Here is a 23,253-nt window from a genome sequence, read left to right as displayed (position 1 = left end):
GTCAACACAGTTACTTTCAAATGGGATGCAGGCCGTAGGCGTCAAAGTCAAATGTTTTGTATGCGGCCATCCTCTTCCACGATCTAAACACCATTAGTATTTTGCGATGCCATGTGTGTAACTATGATGTTTCTTTTTTTTTTTTTTTGCCCACATAAATTATTAAGCTAATTAAGCTATATCTTTTTCCTTTCGCTTTTCCCGTCACACAGCCACTAAGCTAACTCCAACGCCGCTCACGGTCTCTCTCCTCGCTTCACTACTCAGGCACAGACGTCCCTCACTCGCCTACCATTCTCGTTCTCGCTACTGCCGGATTTGTGGTTGTGTGTTGAACCTACGTTGCATCTGCCCTCTGAATTACGCTACCACATAGATGTATTAAGCACACTCCTCAGAAGATGTCCAGTGACCAGGGTTAAGGACTCAGTGTGTCAGTGTGATTAGGAAGTAGTGTGTGTCGGGTATGGTCACGTGAGTAGCAGAACTGTGGTGTTTCAGAGCATGCAGACAACAGAGGTTGTACAAAGTATATTTTGTAACTTAATCACTAGTACTAGGTTTAGTAATATTATATTACACCCATCTTGAATGTCATCATTTAAAAGCCTAGGGTGTCTGGGTATCTCACCTGGTTGAGCGTGTGCCCCATGTACAGAGGCTCAGTGAAACAGTGTAGCCTGCGTAGCCTTGTACTCCAGAGACTACAGATATGCATGACAGATACATACTAGGGCTGCTGAAAAAGCCTGGGAATTGTTGGGGTTCAAATTTAACAATATGCCCAATATCTATGTAACTTATTTACAATTTGAGCACCCGGCTGTCACAACTGAGGAATTCTCTACCAAATCCCAAAGTAGAAGCAGGGCAGCAGCAAGAGCTTGACAGGTCTGCAGCATCCCTAAAAACTCTGACCAAACTAAAACACTGATTTTCAGTGAAGATTTAGACTTAATTTAGGCTTAATAACACAAACACGGGGCGGCCTCTAGCTCACCCAGTAGGAGCGTGCGCCCCATGTTGGCTGATTCCTTTGCAACGGTCCTGGTTCAAATCTGACCTGCGGCCCTTTCCTGTGAGTCTTCCCCCATCTCTCTCCCACCTTCCCGGTCTATCCACTGTTACTCTGAAATAAAGGGGAAAAGCCCCCCAAAAATAATCTTTCAATAAAGCACTTACACACACGCACACACACACACACGCACACACACACGCACACACACACACACACGCACACACGCACACACACACACACACACACACACACACACACACACACACACACACACACACACACACACATCAGCTCGGCTGTTGGACAAAGGGCCCATTTATGAAGCTCCAGGTAGCTTTCATCAGTTGGATCTTCAGTCTGAATACCCCCTGGACAATAAACACACACACACACACACACACACACACACACACACACACACAATGTGGCTACATTTTCAGTTTGAGGGCTCTCATGGTAATTATTGAAAATACGTGCGCACACACACATACACACACAATGTGGATACATTTTCAGTTTGAGGCCGCTCATGGTAATTATTGAAAATACAGACACACACACACACACAATAAACAGCCCACACGGTGTGTATATGTTTGTGCCTATGTTGTTGCTGAACTGTTAATATGTTAACACAAACAGTCAACTAGCAAGAGACAGACAGACACACACACACACACACACACACACACACACACACACACAAATAATCTTATGTTCTAATATCACTCTCTGCATATATGTACAGTGCAGCGTACATCAGCAGCATTTATAAACACTATAGAACAACTAAGGTGCATCTATACAGGCAGACCACTGCACTATATTATCACCTTTGTGACATCATGTCATTATGAGCATGAAATGATAATGAAAGTATAGTGGAGTTGATCCGATACCAAGACCAGTATCGTAAAAGCTTCCGATACCGCTTAAAATGCCGGTCTAGGTTTCAGCGTACTAAAGGCTAGGCACTGATCCGATAACACAGAATTTAGCACTAAAGAAATCTACTTTGATTTAGGTTATTTCGTTTTTTTCTCCGTTATGACTGACTGCCAAAAACAAAGTTATCTGTGTGTATTTGTTCATGTTTTACAAGGAGTTTAACCTGAGCCAGGCCATTCAACAATGATAGCAATAGTATCACATCTATACAGGGTTAGGAATGTACAGCTGTTAAAAAGAAATATATACTGTATAATGTATACTGTATGTATTATATATACTGTACTATATATATGTATATATACTGTATAAATGTATATATACATTTATTTAACGCACTGGTATCGCATCGGTACTACGCAAGCTCGGCTATCGAAATTAGTACCAGGAAGGAAAATACTGTATTGGAACATCTCCACTGTACAGTTTACTGAACAAACCCAACTTCCTTACGTTGACTCATCAAAAACACTCGCAGTGCAGATACGCCATCATTATAAAAGAAACACGTTAATGTGTGATATGAATATTGTTTTGATTGTTTTATTGTACTCAAGGTCACAGCTACCACACCCTTCACCTTCGCAGTACTCTACCGACTAGTAGTGTACAGTAGCTACAGAAGCTCCGATGTCTGAGCAATAGCGCCGCAATTTCATAAAGCCACTGCAGTTCATGCAAAATGTTCCATGACATGTCACTTCAATTCTGCTTATGCCAAAGCATAACAATTAAACGGGACAAATATTTAGTCACTACCTCTACCTGTCAAGTGCAGTGAAGAGACTGTTCATGCACTCTCTATTTTAGAAGACTCAGGGAAAAAAAGGTAAGGCAAGAAGAAATGTCACTTCACTGGAACATGTGGTCAAAACAGTGGGTAAAGTTCACAAATAAAGTGACGGTAAAATTGTAAATAGAGTGCACTTTTGTAAAAAAAAAACAAATAAAAAATACTAAGTGCACAAACCCTCTATTGGGCATTTTACATGAGGGCAGTTAAGGATTTCACAGGACCTTCAGTACATGGGTTAGCTGCCGTAACTTAGCCATGAGAAATGATAGAGACATGAAGCACGAGGAGAGAGAAACCACCCAGTGTTTACCTTGCCGGTTTATCCTTTCAGTACAATTTGAATTTCTATGGTTGCAATATTATAAAATAGAGTCTGGCATCACCTTTTGCTCTCTCTCACACACACATACACACACACACAATACAAGAAAAGCCTCTAACAATTCCTCAAAATAGATGCAGGCATTCCTCCTTCAAAGTGGGGTCTCGGTTGTAATCAGTACCAGAACAGAGGTTAAACTGTTACAACTGAAATAATCGCTCATATTATATGACGGTGGTTTTTTTTCGAAGTATGTGCAGGAACACTCAGAGGAGGAGCAGTTTAATTTATTGTTACTTAATTCACAAGAATTTGCCTCAATTACAGACTGCAGGAGAATGACAGGTATAATATTAGGTTTCACTCTCACCTCTATTACACTTTCTCTATAGTTCTAACATGATTTAATAAAATCACAATTGAATATCTCTCCATGCAGAAGCCTGGAATTTAATTAAATAAAATTGGGATTTGGTATAATAAATGTTTTTTTTTTTTTTTTTTTTTTAGATGTGCATAGGAATACACTTAACACACACACACACACACACACACACACACACACACACACAGAACGTGTTCCCACTTTTTAAATGCTAAATAACACAACATGAGTTTTGTTTTGAATTTTTCTTTTGTTCAGCACACTCCGAAACCAATAGCCCCCCTCCTCTTAATATCCCTCCTTTTACACTAAAATACCTTAGCTACAGTATGGAATTAATCGCCATTATTAGTCCACTTTTTCTCAGTATAGCTCTCTGCAATTTCCGACCAAATGTTGACAATGAAACACGTCATGAGCTGAAAATCTAACCGCGAAACAAATCTGAAGTGGCATTCGTAGAAAACGCCATCGCCATTCAAAAAACTGTCAATTGAATTTGCCCCGTGTGAACGGCACCGTTTACGGTGTAGTGACTTACGACTCAAGGCATGTTCTAAACGTAAAGTAAAGAAGTCACCATTCGGCATGCCCTTCTTTAAGAAGTGCTGTGTCTTTTTTTTTTTTCTTTTTAAAGAAAATCAACTTTTATAACAGGTTCTCACTGCTGGCTCGACCGCTCGTCTGTTTGTAGCCTAGGTACGAGACGGCGGTTAAAACAAGCCTACCAATTAGAAAAGTTACAATTGTAATAAACAAGTGCTGTTTGCTTTTTTGCTTTTTTTGAAATGGACGACGAATTGAAGAGCGGCTTATGGTATTTTAATGCTCTCCAACATTCGTGGTGCGTATCAACATGCCAAGCAGCAGTGACCTGCCATTTTAAACGGAGAGAATGGCATCTGTCGTAGATGCGACATAGCCTTAAATTAACCTCGCGATGCTACCCCGATAGGCTATTCAAATGAACAAAGCGTGTTTCAACACATGTGCCTTCTCTCTTTTTTTCTGATTTAGTCCTGTTCAGTGTTAGTCAGGGCTGTCCTACCTGTTCGTCCCAGCGTAGGGGACCCTCCTCTTCCAGTTTCCAGCCACCGTCGTGTAGCTGCAATTGTTTCCTTCCACTTTTCCCACAAACAAAAACTTCCTCCTCCTCTTCCGCGTATCGATTTAAACGTTAAAATTGATCAAAAAATCATAACAAGAAAAAAAACTAGAGCACCGCGTTTGACGCTCAGTCCGCGCCACTACTTTACTGACTTCCCAATGAACCGTCCCTCAAAAGACAGTGTTTTTTCTTTCTTTACCCGTGGAGTGATTTACATTTTAAATTGTGGCCGATGTTTTGTTAAATGCAGCGCTGCGCGTGGACCAACCCGGGGAGGCTCGAGGACAATATATCCAAGGCGGCACGGCGCGCGCGGCTGTCAGAACAACACACGAGTGAGGTGAACGAAGTGTCGGCTGCGGTGAAGACAGATCAAAGGGTTCTCTTGTCTCTACAGCGGCGGGAGGGAATTCAAAATGACCAGTGAGCCAATTAAACCTTGATGTTTTTTCGTCCACAGCGTCCTTTACTTTTAGAAAATAAATCGCTCGGCTGGTGAAACACCTTTCCCCTTTGCTCTCTACTCTTTCTTTCCTCGCGCTGCACCGGCCGCCCGGCGCGAGCGACAACTCCAGTAGGTAATACCAGTCTCTGCAGCACGGACACGGGGAGGGAGAGGGAGGGAGAGAGAGGGAAAGAGAGAAGGAGCGAGAGAGCGCGCTCCGGTAAGACGGAGAAACGAGCCTGTCCTCTGTTACCGCTTGCCTCTGTTAGTGTGAGCCGGCGCGAGCTCATCTCCTCTCTGTAAAAGATTATGATACGTCAAGCGAGGCAGAAACGGATGCTGGGGATCCCCTGCTGCGTCCAATCCTGACGTCTCCACCGGCGTGCGCGTGTGTGTGTGTGAGGGTGCGCGTACGTGTGTGTGGTAAGGGTCAGCCGTGACTTTGAACTGCATGCCCTGACTGTGACAGGTGACAAAGCGAGAGTGGCACGGGGACCAACTAACGCCATCCGGTTGACGAGGTGTTTCAGTCTAACTGTCTACACACAAGCACCAACACACTAAGATGGTCTAAAAGTGATATATAGCCCAGGGTAACGAGGCTGAGTCCGAACAGTAGCCTGAGATGTTAATAAAACGATGTTATGCTCTGATTAAGTTCTGATTTTAGACCATACTGTAATGAGAACTTGTCTCCTCAAAGCAATGAGAAGTGATCCTACAATACTTCAACGAGGCTGTGAATACATTGTGATTGCAATTCCAGCTGGCTTTGGCGACCTTTCATAATTATTTCCAATCAACACACACACACACACACACACACACATATGTATATATTTATATGTATAGTATTTAGCTTCTCAAAGCCAGGGTGACAAATGAAATGAACATTATGTCCGCTGAAGATGAGCATTATTATTCTTGTTTTCACCATTTAGCCATGGTGAACAACAATGTGCAGTGTAAATAATTAAGTAATGTTGCAATTAATGTCAGTTGACAAACTCCGAGGTACTTATTCAAAGGATTTTCTGCCTAAAGAAAGTTGTCAGTGTGGAAGTATTCTGTTTTTACACAGAGGGAATATTGCTACACTGGCTAAGACAACTGAGATAAAAAAAAAAAAAAAACTGTATTAAATGACTACTTCAAAATACAAGAGAGTATTTAACAACATAACGTTGTGCTTGATCAAAGGGGAACAAATAGTGTATGATATGTTTTGAGTAACAGGCATAAGTCTGTCTCATTTGAACTTTGTAGAGAAAACTCAAAGGCTAAACCTTGACATTCTGGGGGAACAATCAGCCAGTTTTCACAGTGTGCTGCATTCAATGAACAGTTACCCAAGCATTGCTTTCTACCTGCTTTCAGCACTAAGATCGTGCTTCTGAAATATATTCAACAACTAAAAACAAATGTAAGCTTTGTCATGATGTGCTGGTTGGCAATAACAAAGGGGGGCACATGCAAGGTACAGTACGAGTCCTTCAAATTATTTGTAATACAGAGAACAACAGTGAGATGCAGAAGAAAGCACAGTTCAAGGTGTGTGAACGTGCATGCGTTAGTCACCACCGGGGCTTGTGGTTAGCGCAAAAAACAGAAAGTCCAAAGCTTGGAGCATTACGGAGAGAGCACCATGGCGTCTGGCAGACGGGCGCAGGGACAGTGGGCAGGCTGACACGTAACCGGTGCCGACTCCGGAAAATGATTGTCCAAAAGCAAGCGAATTATCGGACAAAAGATCAGCCATCTACTTGATTCATAAAATGTATATCATAATCATAATACTGCCAGGTTCTTGACGTTGGTCAAACTATAACGTTTGCACTGTAGTTAAAAAAAAAAGACAAGAAAAAAAGTTCCATCTTTACATACATCCTTTGTTATGAAAATTTTCTGAAATACCAATTTCATCAAATAATGTAAACTGACAAGAGGTGGGAGTAACACACTACTGTTTGATAGTGTCACACTACTTTAATGTGGTATGAGTGATGAGGGAAATTATGAAATGTTTTGTTTTGTAGTACAATCCAATACGGCGGTACTTTAAATACTGTGTTAAATTTGTCAGAGGAGTTCATTCAACTCCGTATTTATTGTTCCAGAGACTGATAATGTGATGTGTATCCGTGTGTCCCTCCCCCTTCACGGCTCCTTGTGTGGCTGCAGATAGTTGGTGAGCAAAGTATTGTTGGTTAGGTTAACACCTTTAAACAATCACATGAGAAATGGAGAGACAATAGGTTGTAGGGGACGGAGTTCACAATTATATCACCTGTGTGTGTGTGTGGTGTGTGTGTGAATTCAAAGTAAAACAAAGTAAGTGCTTATCTTATCATGTGTTTACACGTAGAATTACACAACCACGTGGTGAAGACAAGTGCCCTCCAGGCAGCACATCAAGTTAATGTACATCTAAAGTTGATGTGACAATGGTTGGATCACGAGTCTTAGTTACAGCGTCACAGTTCATGCACATCACGGTGAAGGCCTTCACTGAACACATTTGCACCTTCTTCAGCTAAACGTCTCCTCATTTAGGAGTAAATTGTTTGCATGGCTATTCTTTGCCGTATTGTAAAGCGGAGTGGGCATATGTGTTATTTCAGGATAATGTATTTGATTGTTTGAAGTGTTTACTTCTCATGCTTGAGTTATACAACTGCGCGTCGTGCGACTACCGGACCACGTCTGAAATTTTCAATGCTGTAGTGAACAAAAAACATAACACAGGCTGAGAAGATGGATACATGGGATATGTATGTCCTAACAATATGCAAGACATTTGACTGAATGAGGTGTAGCGTTTGAGTGTAATTAGCTTTTTAGCCTTTTCCTTGATACTGTCACTTTAAAAGTAAAATATAGTCTATTGATGGCCTGAAAACGGTTCAGTGTTGGTATTATTGGAAATTGTGTTCGGTGTATATCTGCATTATTATCTGTAGTTCTTGGATACGTGTAATGCTGCATTATATTTCTAAAATTGTCCTCATCTGTATGTGTTGGAAAAAAATATTAGAAACACCTTTTAATATTTTTCAATACTGAATAACCACAACCTCAAAACAGTGTAAAACTGAGTCAATCAGCCAATAACAAAGTGAAAATGTAATGTCAGTGTAATTCACTTTAATTTGATACAGGGATTTTTAAAATGAAAAAGAACAAAGGGAAATAGGCAATGCAAGATGTGCAGAGTAAGTGAGATATTTAATTGTAGTCTGTGTAATTAGCTCCACTTATTTTTTCTGTGTTGCACAGATAAAGATCTAGTAAACATTCACGTTGTGTCTTTCATATAATCAAAGCTTTTCGTATTTTTACTTCTGAGTGTTTCCATACTTCTTTTGACATTTGACTGATAGGAAATTGCTATGCACTAAAATAAATGCCTTCTGTTCAACACCATCTACTAAAAAACAGAACACTTCATGGATGAAGCTGCAATTCCTTTGTCTTATTCTCATAAAACACACAAATGAGCCTGCAGTGACATTCTCTTACATTTTAAATTTTCTCCTAATTTTCTGTTAAGAGAAAAAAATTGAGAAGTCAAATCCAGAGTTACCAAATGTTCTTAGCCATCTAAATCTGCTCTGAGGTGTGCTTAATGATAAATCCCACTTGACATAATTGTTTATTAGCATAGGTAACGCCCCTTGAACATTTTATTAGGGAAGGTGTTAATACTCTGATACATGCCTATAAATTGGAAAGATGCCAGCCAAAATAAAGGCTGGAAGAAGAAAAACTTCAGCAGCAGTGAAACATGATTTTTCCTGAGCATCATCGTTTTTTTCTCATGTTGGTAGGAGTGCTCTTGACCACTCCTAAAATGATCTCTTTTTTAAAGGCTCAGTAGTTTCCTAAAACACATTGGAACAGTGGTTTTTTAGACAACGTGATTAAAACAGGAGGACACAGTTCATTTGTAGTGGACTATTTTCAGCGGCGGACTAATCCACACTGGGTGCTCTAGTACGTATTTTGGGTAGCAGGATGGTTTATGTGGCATTGAATCGATACAGTAGTGTGTGTGTGTGTGTGTGTGTGTGTGTGTGTGTTCATGGTAATTTAAAAAAAAAAACATGTACAAAGTAATCGGATTGTATCCAAGTGCTGTTTCAAATGAGAGAAAGAAAACATCACTTAAGAGGAACTTATTTAAAAAGAAACATATAAGAACAAATGCTAATCATAACCAATCACAACCAAAGGAGATCATTTATGAAACAGCTGCAGCGAAGAGATGGAATTATATACAACAATGAGCAATTTCAAGAGACTTCTTAAAATGAATATTTTGAAGGGGTACGAGAAGGACTCGATGTGAATGTGTACGGACTGTATTGTTCTTGGGGTTATGTATTATGTCTAGCTGTTATTATCCCGTTTGAATTAACTGACAGATGAAACATGGCGATAGGTGGAAGAGAAAAAAAAAGAAAAAATGTGTATATGTACATTTGTGTATATGCATGTGTGTATATGGGTTTGCATAACTGAATATAAGTAAATATGCATGTGTATGTGCCTGTAAGTAGGTATACTGTATATGCATGTGTGTGTATGCATGTGTATGTGCCTGTAAGTAGGTATATATGCATGTGTATACTTATATGCACGTTTATATGTACCTGTGAGTAGGTATACGTGCATGTGTATATGTAACTGTAAGTAGGTATACATGCATGTGTACAGTATATGTGCCTGGTATATATGCATGTGTAAATGCCTGTAAGTAAGTATATATGCATGTGTATATGTGCCGGTAAGTAGGTATACATGTATGTGTACAGTATATGTGCCTGGTCTATATGCATGTGTATATGCCTGTAAGTAGGTATGCATGCATGTATATACATCCACGTGTACATGTGCCTGTAAATAGGTATATATGCATGTGTTTTGTGCCTGTAAGTAGAAATAAATGCATGTGTATATGTGCCTTTAACTACGTATATATGCATGTAGGTATATGTGCATGCGTATATGTGCCTGTAAGTAGGTATATACGCATGTGTATATGTGCCTCGAAGTAGGTATATATGCATGTGTATATGTGCCTGCAAGTAGGCATATATGCATGTGTATATGTGCCTGTAAATAGGTATTTCTGCATGTGTATATGTGCCTGTAAATAGGTGTATATGCATGTGTATATGTGCCTGTAAGTAGGCATATATGCATGTGTATATGTGCCTGTAAATAGGTATTTCTGCATGTGTATATGTGCCTGTAAGTAGGTGTATATGCATGTGTATATGTGCCTGTAAGTAGGTATTTCTGCATGTGTATATGTGCCTGTAAGTAGGTATATACGCATGTGTATATGTGCCTGTAAGTAGGTGTATATGCATGTGTATATGTGCCTGTAAGTAGGTGTATATGCATGTGTATATGTGCCTGTAAGTAGGTGTATATGCATGTGTATATGTGCCTGTAAGAAAGTATTTCTGCATGTGTATATGTGCCTGTAAGTAGGTATATACGCATGTGTATATGTGCCTGTAAGTAGGTGTATATGCATGTGTATATGTGCCTGTAAGTAGGTGTATATGCATGTGTATATGTGCCTGTAAGTAGGTGTATATGCATGTGTATATGTGCCTGTAAGTAGGTATTTCTGCATGTGTATATGTGCCTGTAAGTAGCTGTATATGCCTGTGTATATGTGCCTGTAAGTAGGTTTATGTGCATGTGTATGTACTTGTAAGCAGAGATGGGAAGTAACGAAGTACAAATACTTTGTTAATGTACTCAAGTAGACTTTTCTGATATTTTTTACTTTACTTTACTATTTATTTTTGTTGCGACTTTTTACTTCTACTCCTTACATTTTAACACAAACATTGGTACTTTCTACTCATTACATTTTACAAAATCGGCTCGTTACTTTAGTTTTGTACAAGAGGACGTCATGTCGGAGAATAGCGCAGACTCACACCTCGAGCGGGTGCACGGGTGTAGTCAGTTCACTTAAGCCTGTTATTGGTCTATAGTTCTTGCACATTTAAAGTAAGTTAGGTCGTGATTTTGGTGATTTTAGCTAGGTTGCACGTTAATCTTAATGAAGCATGAACAGTTTCACCAGCTTTCTTCACATGAGTTTTTTTTTTTTTTTTTACTGAACTTCAGATTCTGTAATTCAATTGAAAAGTGGATGGAAACTTAGCTAAAGAGAAGTTGTCTTTGTCCGTGTTTCAACAGACACACCTGGGGTGAAGTTGGAAACCAGAATCAGCTTTAATACAGTCTTAATCTAGTCCTCAACTTTCACATCTTTTCACTGGAGTTCTCGTTATTATTGTTTACGTCATCAATACCATATTCAATCTAAATGGATGGGAATACATCTACTGTACGTTGCATTTGACGCACACCTAAGACAACTCAACAGATTCAGCACTCTGCATTAATTCACAGCAAATCCTTGCGGCTTGATGGTGTTAACGTTAGCACATAGTAGTATGGATGGCGACATGATTGAAAATGAAGAAAACAGAGATCCGGCAGACAAGCAGCAAGACATTCCCATCATCCTCGGCCTTATCAGAGAGAGATGTTTGAGATAGTAGGCATCAGGAAGGACTTTCTTTGTTACTATTACTTGAGTAAAGAAGTTTAATCAGTACTTCCACTTTTACCAGAGTATTTTTTAACACAAATATATGTACTTCTACTTAAGTAAGAACAGTGAGTACTTTTGACATCTCTACCTAGGTAGCTAGGTAGAGATAATATGTAGGTATATATGCATGTGTATGTGCCTATAACTAAGTTTACATGCATGTAGAATTAAATTGTCTGTATATAACTAAAGTAGAAAAGTTGATAAACTTAATCTAAAATCAAATGAAAAACATGTCAGCCAGCGCCTGGAGCGACGGCGGAGGCTTCTGACTGCCCGGTTTCAAGAAATGTAAAAGCCATCTTACTAATGGTTAAAACTATGAACAAAGGAAAAAAATTACCAAACTACCATGTTCTGAAGATTCCAAACTCAAACAAAAAGTATAACATTGGCATTTTGGAACATAAAACAACAGATTTAGGCATCGTGGGCCTTTACTACAGTACTTTAAGTACGTAGCCTCGTTTTAATCTTCTCCCTTTGCGGTCTATGTTTTTTATAGCTAGACAAGCGGTGACATGGATAGAAAGTACGTAAGGACTGACAGAGTATGAAAAGTTGAATTGCACCCTGTGCTCCTCTTACATCTCACTTCTTCTACATGTTTGGATTATTTCTTTCTGATGGTGGAATGCACAAATGGACTACAGCCTACACTAAACTACAGCAGATTGAGCAGGGACTACAATTGGTGAGGGAGAACACACAACCACAAATGTTAGTTATGAAGAAACCAGTCAGAATGTTGTCTTAATCGTGTCTGGTGACACATTGGGCAGGCATACAGTGGTGTGAAAAAGTGTTTGCCCCCTTCCTCATTTCCTGTTCCTTTGCATGTTTGTCACACTTAAGTGTTTCGGAACATCAAACCAATTTAAACAATAGTCAAGGACAACACAAGTAAACACAAAATGCAATATGTAAATGAAGGTGTTTATTATTAAAGGTGAAAAAAAATCCAAACCATCATGGCCCTGTGTGAAAAAGTGATTGCCCCCCTTGTTAAAACATACTATAACTGTGGTTGTCCACACCTGAGTTCAATTTCTCTAGCCACACCCGGGCCTGATTATTGCCACACCTGTTCACAATCAAGGCATCACTTAAATAGGAGCTGCTTGACACAGTAAGGTCCACCAGAAGATCCTTAAAAGCTACACATCATGCCGAGACCCAAAGAAATTCAGGAACAATTGAGAAAGAAAGTAATTGAGATCTATCAGTCTGGAAAGGGTTATAAAGCCATTTCCAAAGCTTTGAGAATCCAGCGAACCAGAGTGAGAGCCATTATCCACAAATGGTGAAGACATGGAACAGTGGTGAACCTTCCCAGGAGTGGCCGGCCGCCCAAAATTACCCCAAGAGCGCAGCGACGACTCATCCAAGAGGTCACAAAAGACCCCACAACAACGTCCAAAGAACTGCAGGCCTCACTTGCGTCAGTTAAGGTCAGCGTTCATGCCTCCACCATCAGGAAAAGACTGGGCAAAAATGGCCTGCATGGCAGAGTTCCAAGGAGAAAACCTCTGCTGAGCAAAAAGAACATCAATGCTCGTCTCAATTTCTCCACAACACATCTTGACGATCTCCAAGACTTTTGGGACAACATTCTGTGGACCAATGAGACAAAAGTGGAACTCTTTGGAAGGTGTGTGTCCAAGTATATCTGGCGTAGAAGGAACACTGCATTTCATAAAAAGAACATTATACCAACAGTAAAATATGGTGGTGGTAGTGTGATGGTCTGGGGCTGTTTTGCTGCTTCAGGACCTGGAAGACTTGCCGTGATAAAAGGAACTATGAATTCTGCTGTCTACCAAGAGATCCTGAAAGAGAATGTCCGACCATCTGTTTCGTGTACTCAAGCTGAACGAACTTGGGTTCTGCAGCAGGACAATGATCCTAAACACGCCAGCAAGTCCACCACCGAATGGCTGAAGTAAAACAAATGAAGACTTTGGAGTGGCCTAGCCAAAGACCTGACCTGAATCCTATTGAGATGTTGTGGTATGACCTTAAAAGGCCGTTCATGCTCGAAAACCCTCTAATGTAACTTAATTAGGACAATTCTGCAAAGATGAGGGGCCAAAATTCCTCCAGGACGCTGTAAAAGCCTCATTGCACGTTATTGCAAACGCTTGGTTGCAGTTGTTGCTGCTAAGGGTGGCCCAACCAGTTATTAGGTTTAGGGGGCAATCACTTTTTCACACATGGCCATGATGGTTTGGATTTTTTTTCACCTTTTAATAATAAACACCTTCATTTACAAATTGCATTATGTGTTTACTTGTGTTGTCCTTGACTATTGTTTAAATTGGTTTGATGTTCCGACACACTTAACTGTGACAAACATGCAAAGGAACAGGAAATGAGGAAGGGGGCAAACACTTTTTCACACCACTCTATGTATATAGAGGTTTACTTTGCGGCATGTCATTCCCCCTCTCTCTCCCCTATTCATGTCTACATCTGTCCTATTTAAGTAAAATGCCCCCAAAAAATCTAAAAAATAAATAAAAATGTTGGATTCATCTGTTGTTTGACTCCATGTGTACCATATCTCAGCACCTGTCTGTGTCACAGTGTGGTGTTTTCACAGTGCTATGTTGTCAAAATGGCCAACGCAGGGGTTTAAAAGCAATCCCCGTTTACATATTATCTTGGTAGGAGTGGTAGTGTAATGTGTGCTGGCGAGCGTGTGGTGGAGCACAATGATGGAAGTATTCAGACCTTGTAGTAGAACTCCTGGATCAAACCAGTTCGCTCACTGTTTAATCTGTTAAATATTTCAGATGGATTTATAGGTCAACGTATCGTCAGGTAGTTTAATTTATAATAAAACATAATTTAATCTATCACACCTGGATTTAATTGTTCATGGAATTTGTATTTTTGAGAGGTGTCCAGTATGGCTAATCTAATCAATTGGCTCAATTTATTTTCAGTGGTTGTTTTCAAGACTTGAATTTCATCGTAAAAACTGATTTTTGAGATGTAATCTGGCTGTATACGACCTAGGGCATTGTCAAACTGGAGTTTCTTGATCTGGAAGTTAAAATCTGGCTGTGGTCCTTTGTTTTATCTATGGTCATCTCGCCTCTTGCACTGGACTTCAACAAGTCTAGTCTATATCCATAACGTTCCACTTCCGGGATTGGTCCGTTCCCACTGGAAATTCCGCTGGATGTCACTCTTTATGGCCGGATATCTGTTACCTCAAACTTTCTTTGCGAGTACTATGGTTACCTGCTCCTCAGATCTCTGCAGGGTAAATCCAGACAGCTAGCTAGACTATCTGTCCAATCTGAGGACTATGGTTACCTGCTCCTCAGATCTCTGCAGGGTAAATCCAGACAGCTAGCTAGACTATGTCCAATCTGAGGACTATGGTTACCTGGTCCTCAGATCTCTGCAGGGTAAATCCAGACAGCTAGCTAGACTATCTGTCCAATCTGAGGACTATGGTTACCTGGTCCTCAGATCTCTGCAGGGTAAATCCAGACAGCTAGCTAGACTATCTGTCCAATCAGAGTTTTCTGTTGCACGACTAAAACAGCCTTTGAACGTACACGTTTCACCAAAACATGTTCCTTCCCGAGGCTATTTAGCAGAGGCACCGTGGCTCTGTCCAGCCCCTAGCTCCGCCAAAGACGTTTGTGATTGGTTCAAAGAAATGCCAATAAAACAGAGCACGTTTTTCTACCATTGTAGAATGTTAAGTAGACTAGGGTATGGCAATGCAAGACTGGGTCAAACCAACTTCTGAAAGACAATTCATTATACTTTTTCCACCACTGGTGTATGTGTGTGGATACCTATGCATGTGACAGTGTGTTGTGTTGTTTAAGCTCACTCACACCAGGCAACGCCAGTTACTATGTTACACAGCAGGAAACCCAGTGTGTGGATTTTGAATTTGACCAAATACATGAAGTACACACACACACACACACACACACACACACACAAATACATACAGAGAAGTACATGTCATAAACATGCATTCACTTGCATGTATTAATGTGACTGTGTGTGTCTATCTATCTATCTATCTATCTAGCTATCAATCACGTTTTCATCATGTACATTTATTATGTGTTTAATCTGTGCCAATTTATTTATTTTACAGCATCTAATTTCCTCGTTTAGAGGGCTGTTCTGGTTTAAAGGAGATCTGAATGCTCTGCCAGATAGAAAGAGTCAAGACTCAAGATTTCAATGCCATTTCAAAATGCACTGGTCTCCCTCTGCTCACAATTCAGCGCTAAGTATTTCAGCATTTATTTAATCAAATCTAGGTTTAATTAAATGTACCGTACGCCAGCAAAACAAATCAAAGAAATATGTACACATACTCAATACTATTTATATTTTATATTGAAGTCAAGTTTCTTAACATTGATTACATTTTAGTGGCGGCTGTGTCTCAGGTGGTAGAGTTGTTGTCTACCAATTGGAATGTTGGTGGTTCAATCCCTGGCCCTGCAGTCTGTATGTAGAAGTGTCCTTGGGCAAGACACTGAACCCCTTAATTGCTCCCAACGCTGCGCCATCGGTGTGTGGGTGTTTATCTGATGAGCAGCTGGTACCTTGTGTGAATGTGTGTGTGTGTGTGTTTGAATGGTGCCTGTAGTGTGTAAAGCACTTTGAGTAGTCGATAAGAATCAAAAAGCGCTATATAAATGCCATTAATTGACATTTACATTTTTTGTATTGGGATTTTCTCTTTCTCTGACCCCCACAGCTGTCAGACTAAGGCAGTACTCTGATTAAGATGTTTAAATTGGTTGCTTATGGGACTACTACTTTTTTCTGTTCCTATGCTGCAGTTTACAATCCAATCAATGACATTTTTAACTTCAAACATGATCTCTCTGTACAAAGATACATCCAAAGATGTCCTACTTGTTACACAGACCATTTCCACAGCAACTAATTTTTTTAAATATCATTGCAGGAGAAGCATACATGTGACTGCTAACATAAAGGATGACTCCATTCCATTTAGATTTGCAGGTGGGCCTGTATGCACAACACTCTGGCCCTGGGGCTGGCCCAGCTAAAAGGAATTCAGCCTTCATGTATTCTCATTACTAATGGTCACACGTTTGACATTAAGTCACGTCATTATTTTCTAGCCCAAAAAAAAAAAACAGGGCATTAAAAAAAGAGCGCTTCACAATCAGTAAAAGATATGATTTTCTCTAATTTTAAATATTAAAGAATCAAAGAAAAATAGCAGAAAAGAATAAAAAGCTGTAGAGGCAAATACCTGATGTCATATGTGTTTGCTCATGAAGTGCTAACACTTTGATAGATCAGGGTATTCACAATATACATGTCAATCATACAAGTAACACAGGAGTACTTCACATACTGTAAATCCTACTCTATACATACAGTATTATAATGACTTTTTTGGCTTCAGCCTACTCACTAATTGGCTTAGATAACATCCTCATGGGATTATTAGTGACCTACAAACTGCCTGACAGCAGTGTCTCCCACAAGCTTGATGCACTGTATACATCCAACACATTCTCACTTCCAGAGTGCCAAAAAGCCAAATGGTTTATGACGCAAAAAGTCTCCTTTAGAGTCTCAGTCAGACGCACTTCTTGTTTGGTGACTCCTGATCTTATTTTTTTATTCACACCAGTGTTGTGGGGTTGCACAATCACATTTGTTAGTCTGTCCTCACCTTGTACAGAGAGTTGAAGAACCAGTAACGCAACCATTTGGGGGTGGCAGTAGCTCAGTCCGTAGGGAGTTGGGTTGGGAACTGAAGGCGCACCGGTTCAAGTCCCCGTGTGGACCAAAAAGTGTGAATTGGGGGCTGGAGAGAGCTGCCAGGTGCTCTTGAGCAAGGCACCGTACCCCCCCAACCACTCAGGTTGGTTCGGCTGGCAGCCCACTCACTCTGACATCTCTCCGTTTGTGTGTGTGTGTGTGATAACTGACAAAGTGTGGACACAGAGTGTAAATTGTAATTTCCCCAATGGGTCAATTATGGGTTATTGGGATCAATAAACAGATTAAATTAAAAATTCTTTGATAAGTAACTGTAATGGGATTACAGAGATAGTAATGTAAAGCATTGCATAAAGACTCACTAAAACAAGACACAAGCCCTGGTCTACTGGGTGTAAGTCCTGTGTTGTTGGCCCCTTCCACCACCCCAACCTGGCTCCTTATGACTCTTTCGTACTACTCCCTACTGTTGTTGCTCTTAATACTGCTTCATCTTACATCCATGGGTGTTTTCCATACAGATTGGAGATTTCTGCGTCGGTAGCTGACGCTGAGAGACACTGACCAAGCATCAGTATTTGACGAGTAAGGAGTGAGGACGGGTTAGTACATCACAGGCCCCTATAGAGCCCTGCACATGCCTGGACATTTAGGCCTGAGGCGTTCAGACTCTGCCTGAGACCGACAGCTTATGCAATTTCTCTGCAAATGCCCAATTCAAACCTCAACTGGTTTGAAGACATACAGATATTTCACTTACTATTAATAGCCCCTGGCCATTACCAACTGTTGTGTTTGTCCACAGAAAAATAGAAGAAGTTCTGCACAAAATAGAAAAAAAAAACTAAAGAAAACTCAAATGCTTTACAGATACCGGGGTAAGAAATATATCAGAAACACTGTGTGCACATGCAACTACATCCATGAAACAAAAGTACAGATATACAGTAGTTTAAACATCAATGGGATTATTTATAAGGCTCATGATTTAATGGATCCACAACCAATTGCTTAGTACAATGAAAAGGACCAACCATCAGTCAGATGAGAGTCAAACCAATGGCTTCCTATTCTGGAAAATCATTCCCAAATTTCACATTTGTTGATGGATGTTTGACAGAAAACAGTAAAATAAAACAGTAAAATAAAAAAATTATAATTTCTTATTTGTTTCTCATTTTCTCGTTCTTTCTTTCCTTACGTATAGTGTACAGTAGTAGTACCTTTGCCGTATGTATTTCGTTGGCTGTTTTGAAATACTGACAATGAAAGATATGTGTATATGTTGCATTATTACCTTTATTCTGTTTATTAAAACACTCAGCAAACACTCACATGCACTTATGTATGCACACACACACGTGTCCAAATACTGAGACACCCACTGACACACCACTATCTGTCTCACTGACACACCACATCTGGGGACATTTCCGAAGGAAAATCATGCAGATTTATTCCTCCTATGGGTCAAAAGGGAGAGAACCCTGGGGGGAGAAAGAGAGAGAATGAAGAAGGGAGAGTAAACATGAAAAATAGGAAGTAAGCAACCAAAAAGAGTGAATGAAAAGGGAAGTACGGAGAGAGAAAAATGGTCAGAAAGAGAGTTAGGCTGTTGGCTTTGGGCCTGTGAGGAGCTGTCCGTGTACATGAATACCCTGGGGGCCCTTTGGCACACACACACACACACACACACACAGTATCTTTGTAGGGACCGGTCATTGACATAATGCATCCCCTTCCTTATCCCCTAACCTTAACCATCACAACTAAATGCCTAACCTTAACCCTTACTTTCACCCTAACCCTAACCCAATTCTAACCCTAATCCTAAAATCAAGTCTTAACCCTTAAACAGCCCTTTGTGGGGGCCCAGCATTTTGGCCCCACAAAGTTGTCTGGACCCCACAAGTGTATTGTTTTCTCAGATTTGGACCCCACGAATGTAGTTAAACGAGAAAACACACACACACGCACACACACACACGCACCGAGAGCGTGGTCTGTGGTCAGTATGTGTGCTGTGTACCATAGAGCAAAGGACAGGTGTGTATTCAAGCGAAACCTCTCTCTGTGTCTCTGTCAGTGTCTGTGCGTGTGTGCGTGTGTGTGGTTTATGTGTGTATTTTTTTTTTTAAATGTAGTTTTAGCTAGGTGTTATACTCTATGTACATTCATTGTCAATGTCCACCGAACAATGGGCATCAATCTTACTCTGTCACTCACACACACACACACACACACACACACACACACACACACACACACACACACACACACATATGCCCAGCTTTGTCATTGTGTTGGTAATTTATGGCACATCTAATGCAACAGTAAGTTTTGGTGACACACACACACACACACACACACACACACACAACACACACACACACACACAACACACACACACACACACACACCACACCACACACACACAGGGTTGGAACAAGCCAATGTCACCCCACTGTAGCTGTGTTGTTCTGTCTTCTTTCCATCTCTCTCTCTCTCTCTCTCTTGCTCTGTCTCCCGTTGATGGTATTTGTATCTGCTACCATGTTTCCACATCACGTCTTCATCGGGTATTTGTATCTGCTATAACATAATGACATTTACTGGTATAAGTGGGATCTGGCTGGTGGGGGAACCCTAAAATCGGAGGGGGGACATTTATTCATCATACAAACTGACAAGAATCCAAAAAATAAAGTTTCTTTGAAACAGTCTTTTTCTTTATTTTATTTTTTATTTACGTTTATGCTCCTAGGGTTTGGTGTTTTATTGGCAAAAGCTCTATTTTTAAGTGAATTTGTGAATGTGCATTGTTTTGTTTGTTTATCTGTACTCTCAATAAAGAAGTGCAAAAAACAGCTATACAGCTATAGTTCACTTGCTGTTTGATATTTTTTTCAAAACAGCCAGGAGTTGAGTTTTCATTAAAGCTAAATTATGACTGGTGTGATAACTGCATGCAAAATGAAACAGAGCATGCAAGGCCAAATTGCCTCCTAAGTAACCACATTTTTAAAAGAGAGTCTGACGCAGCCAGTCCACATAAAGCACACCGGGGCTGCATTCACTTCCAGTTAACTTCGTGGAGAAAAATGAGGGCAGAACAACCTCAGCGATCTGTTTTAACTGAATACTCTCTGGTCCAGCTCAGCTGAAAACAGCGCATCTGCAGCACGCTAACAAGCCTGTTTGGAACCGATACGTAACCAACAGCGGGATCTTCACCTGTCCAACTGACTTAGATAGTGGCCCCAACTGTCCTGCTATTAATACAGACATGTGAACTCACCACAGACAGTTTGCCTTGCTCATGGACTCATTGTGGTGCGCAACACATTCTCACTCCCATCGCGTAAAACATGGATGCTTGGTCAGGTGGCTTTGGCGTTGTTATTGACGCTAAAAGTCAGAGTGTCATATCTAAATACGCTTGGTCGGGACTAATTTAACTCGGCGTAAATTCTTCCAGGAAGACCTAACTATAAATTGATGCACTCCTAAATAAATTCAGCTGTTATCCAAATACATGTATATTTCATCATGCTGTGTATAACTGTCACATATCTGCAACTACTCTCTCCTGATTGAAATGTATCTCAGTGTAAATACTTAAGGACGACCTCACTCTTAATCAATGCTCCACCTAACTCGAATCAGCTGCTGTTCACTTTCCTGCTAAAGCAATCTGAATTGTTACACAATAGAAAGGACCAATCACAGAGTCAAAATCCTGCTTTAAAAAACCAGTTTCTCCCTTTGCTATCAGCTGTCGTTGCAGGCAAAGAGCGCAACCCTCCATCCCCCTTCCACCTCCAGTCATCTACTCCAGCTAACCTGTCCAGAGCCACCTTCGGTCTGGTCCTCGGGGTCTTTCGTCGCCACCACCGGTGTCTAGATTCCATTGGGGGGTCTGATGGTTCTCTACCCCTATATATAGATATACAAAAGATTTGTATAGCGATGGAGTCTAATTGCCAAAGACTGTAGATTTTATTTGAGCTGTACGATAAATCTTATCTGCATGTCTGCAAACATGTCTCTCCTGATTGAATTGGTGTCACTTTTGACGCAGTTAGGTTAAGGAATAGGTCGTGGTTGGGTTTACGTTTTCATGACACGCTGGACAAGAACGGACGGTTGTGCTTAGAAAAAGAGGAAGGGGACAGTTGGGTTTAGAAAAGGTGACATGTGGGACACAATCCCCCGTGGTCTGGGAGAAAGTCCTGGGTTGTTTGCTCTTAATGCTACGTCATCTTCAAACCCTCTGTAGCTGCTGCTCACCCCGGTGTGTTCTACACACGATTTTGTGTGATTTTGTCGTTGTTTCTGACGCTGACAGCCGTTGTCCAAACGTCTGTATTTTACAAGAATGGGATGGCTGCTGAGAGTGAAAAAGGGCAACACTGGAATGGATATTTGGCGTTATTTTAAACGAAGGGGGCCGATGTATGAAACTGCTTATTAGATGTGTTTACTTATTAATCAAAGTTGCCGTCATCGTTCCGGATCGTTCCGGCCCACTTTAACCCTCCTGTTGTCCTTGGGTCAAATTTGACCCCTTTTAAACATGTCTATATCAGAAACATGGGTTTCTTTGTAACCAAATTACCACAAAAAATTGATTGGCTTCCATACGTCGCTCTTTGCAAATACAGTTGATGACTTTCATTGAATTTCAGGTGAAAATTGAAATGCTTTCAAATCAGTATCCTGACCAAACTCATCCACTCAACATACGCTCCTCTGATCTTAACTATTAGTCAAAATAATTAATAATTTATCCTATATTACGTCAAATTTTATGTATAATTCAATGCAAAAGAGGGTTATTGACCATGGATTCCAAAGTGTAAAACTAGTGGTAGTAAGGTGGTGTTAGTAAAAACAAAACAAAAAAACAATGCATTGAAAATTTCAAATGTTGAAAAAAGTGTGACATTACGTCTTCATCGGGCATTTGCATGGCTAGGTTACGTAACCTTGGTTCTCTGAGTGAAGAGACTATCTCTCCACCATTAAATATTCCATATTCCATATTCCAAATGGTACATATTCCAAATGTACGGGGATCCCCGGTACATTTGGAATTTGTAACAGTGGAGAGATCTTGATACAATAGAGAACTGCTATGACATTTCAACATCACATCTTCATTGGGTATTTGTATCTGCTACGTTTTGACATTTCAACATATGGGTTCATAAGTATGAATACTGGATGAGACATATAATATAATGTCAAAACACTGCAGCTGTACTCACTAAATGTCAGTATACAGTACATCTATGTTAAAACGTCTTCTTTTTTTAAGTTGACTTAATACAGAAAGTTTGTGCATGAAGTGCCTGGGGAAGAGGAAATTGAAGAAAACGTATGTGTGCTTACAGACTAAATTCAGGAAATTGACTCAGACGGTCCTCACACATCTTTTGTCAAATATGGTCCTCTCTCCCTAACCACTAAGTGCCTAACCTGAGCCTCATAGCCCACTGGTGCACGCTGTAATGCAATGTGTGGGTTCATCAACATCTGTGTTCTCAAGAGTCTCTTTTAAAGGAAGAACCGTTTACATGACGTGTCAAAACACAGGAAAATAGATAGATGGACCGTCTTGTACTTTTAGGTTGAAACTCAATCTTGTAATCTTCTACATGTCTGTGTGTATAATGAAGATACACACACACACACACACACACACACACACACACACACACACACACTATTAGGTTCAAGTGGTTAGGTGGCTCAGAGGAATGTTCCACACATGGGAAAGTGGACACACATACAGCTATAAAAATATGTTTGAAACCACTTGGGGAAGT

General features: G+C 40.4%; 2 long non-coding RNA genes across 2 annotated transcripts in view; one reads left to right on the top strand and one right to left on the bottom strand.

The window, feature by feature from the left end:
- The window catches only part of LOC116702372 (uncharacterized), a 63,525-nt gene extending 58,218 nt beyond the window's left edge, over positions 1-5,307 (bottom strand). The window contains exon 1 of the long non-coding RNA XR_004335138.1: positions 4,518-5,307. This is a non-coding gene — a long non-coding RNA (uncharacterized LOC116702372). The remainder of the gene's footprint in view (positions 1-4,517) is intronic.
- On the top strand, positions 2,221-19,407 carry LOC116702341 (uncharacterized). The gene is made up of 3 exons (XR_004335129.1): positions 2,221-2,234; positions 17,475-17,481; positions 19,351-19,407. It is a non-coding gene; the product is annotated as an uncharacterized LOC116702341 (long non-coding RNA).
- Positions 19,408-23,253: the final 3,846 nt, after the last annotated feature.

Source organism: Etheostoma spectabile, chromosome 2, assembly GCF_008692095.1.
Source record: "Etheostoma spectabile isolate EspeVRDwgs_2016 chromosome 2, UIUC_Espe_1.0, whole genome shotgun sequence".
NCBI classification, from domain to species: Eukaryota; Metazoa; Chordata; class Actinopteri; order Perciformes; family Percidae; genus Etheostoma; species Etheostoma spectabile.
Note: the sequence above shows the minus strand (reverse complement) of the source record. Positions and strands in the feature narration are given on the sequence as shown.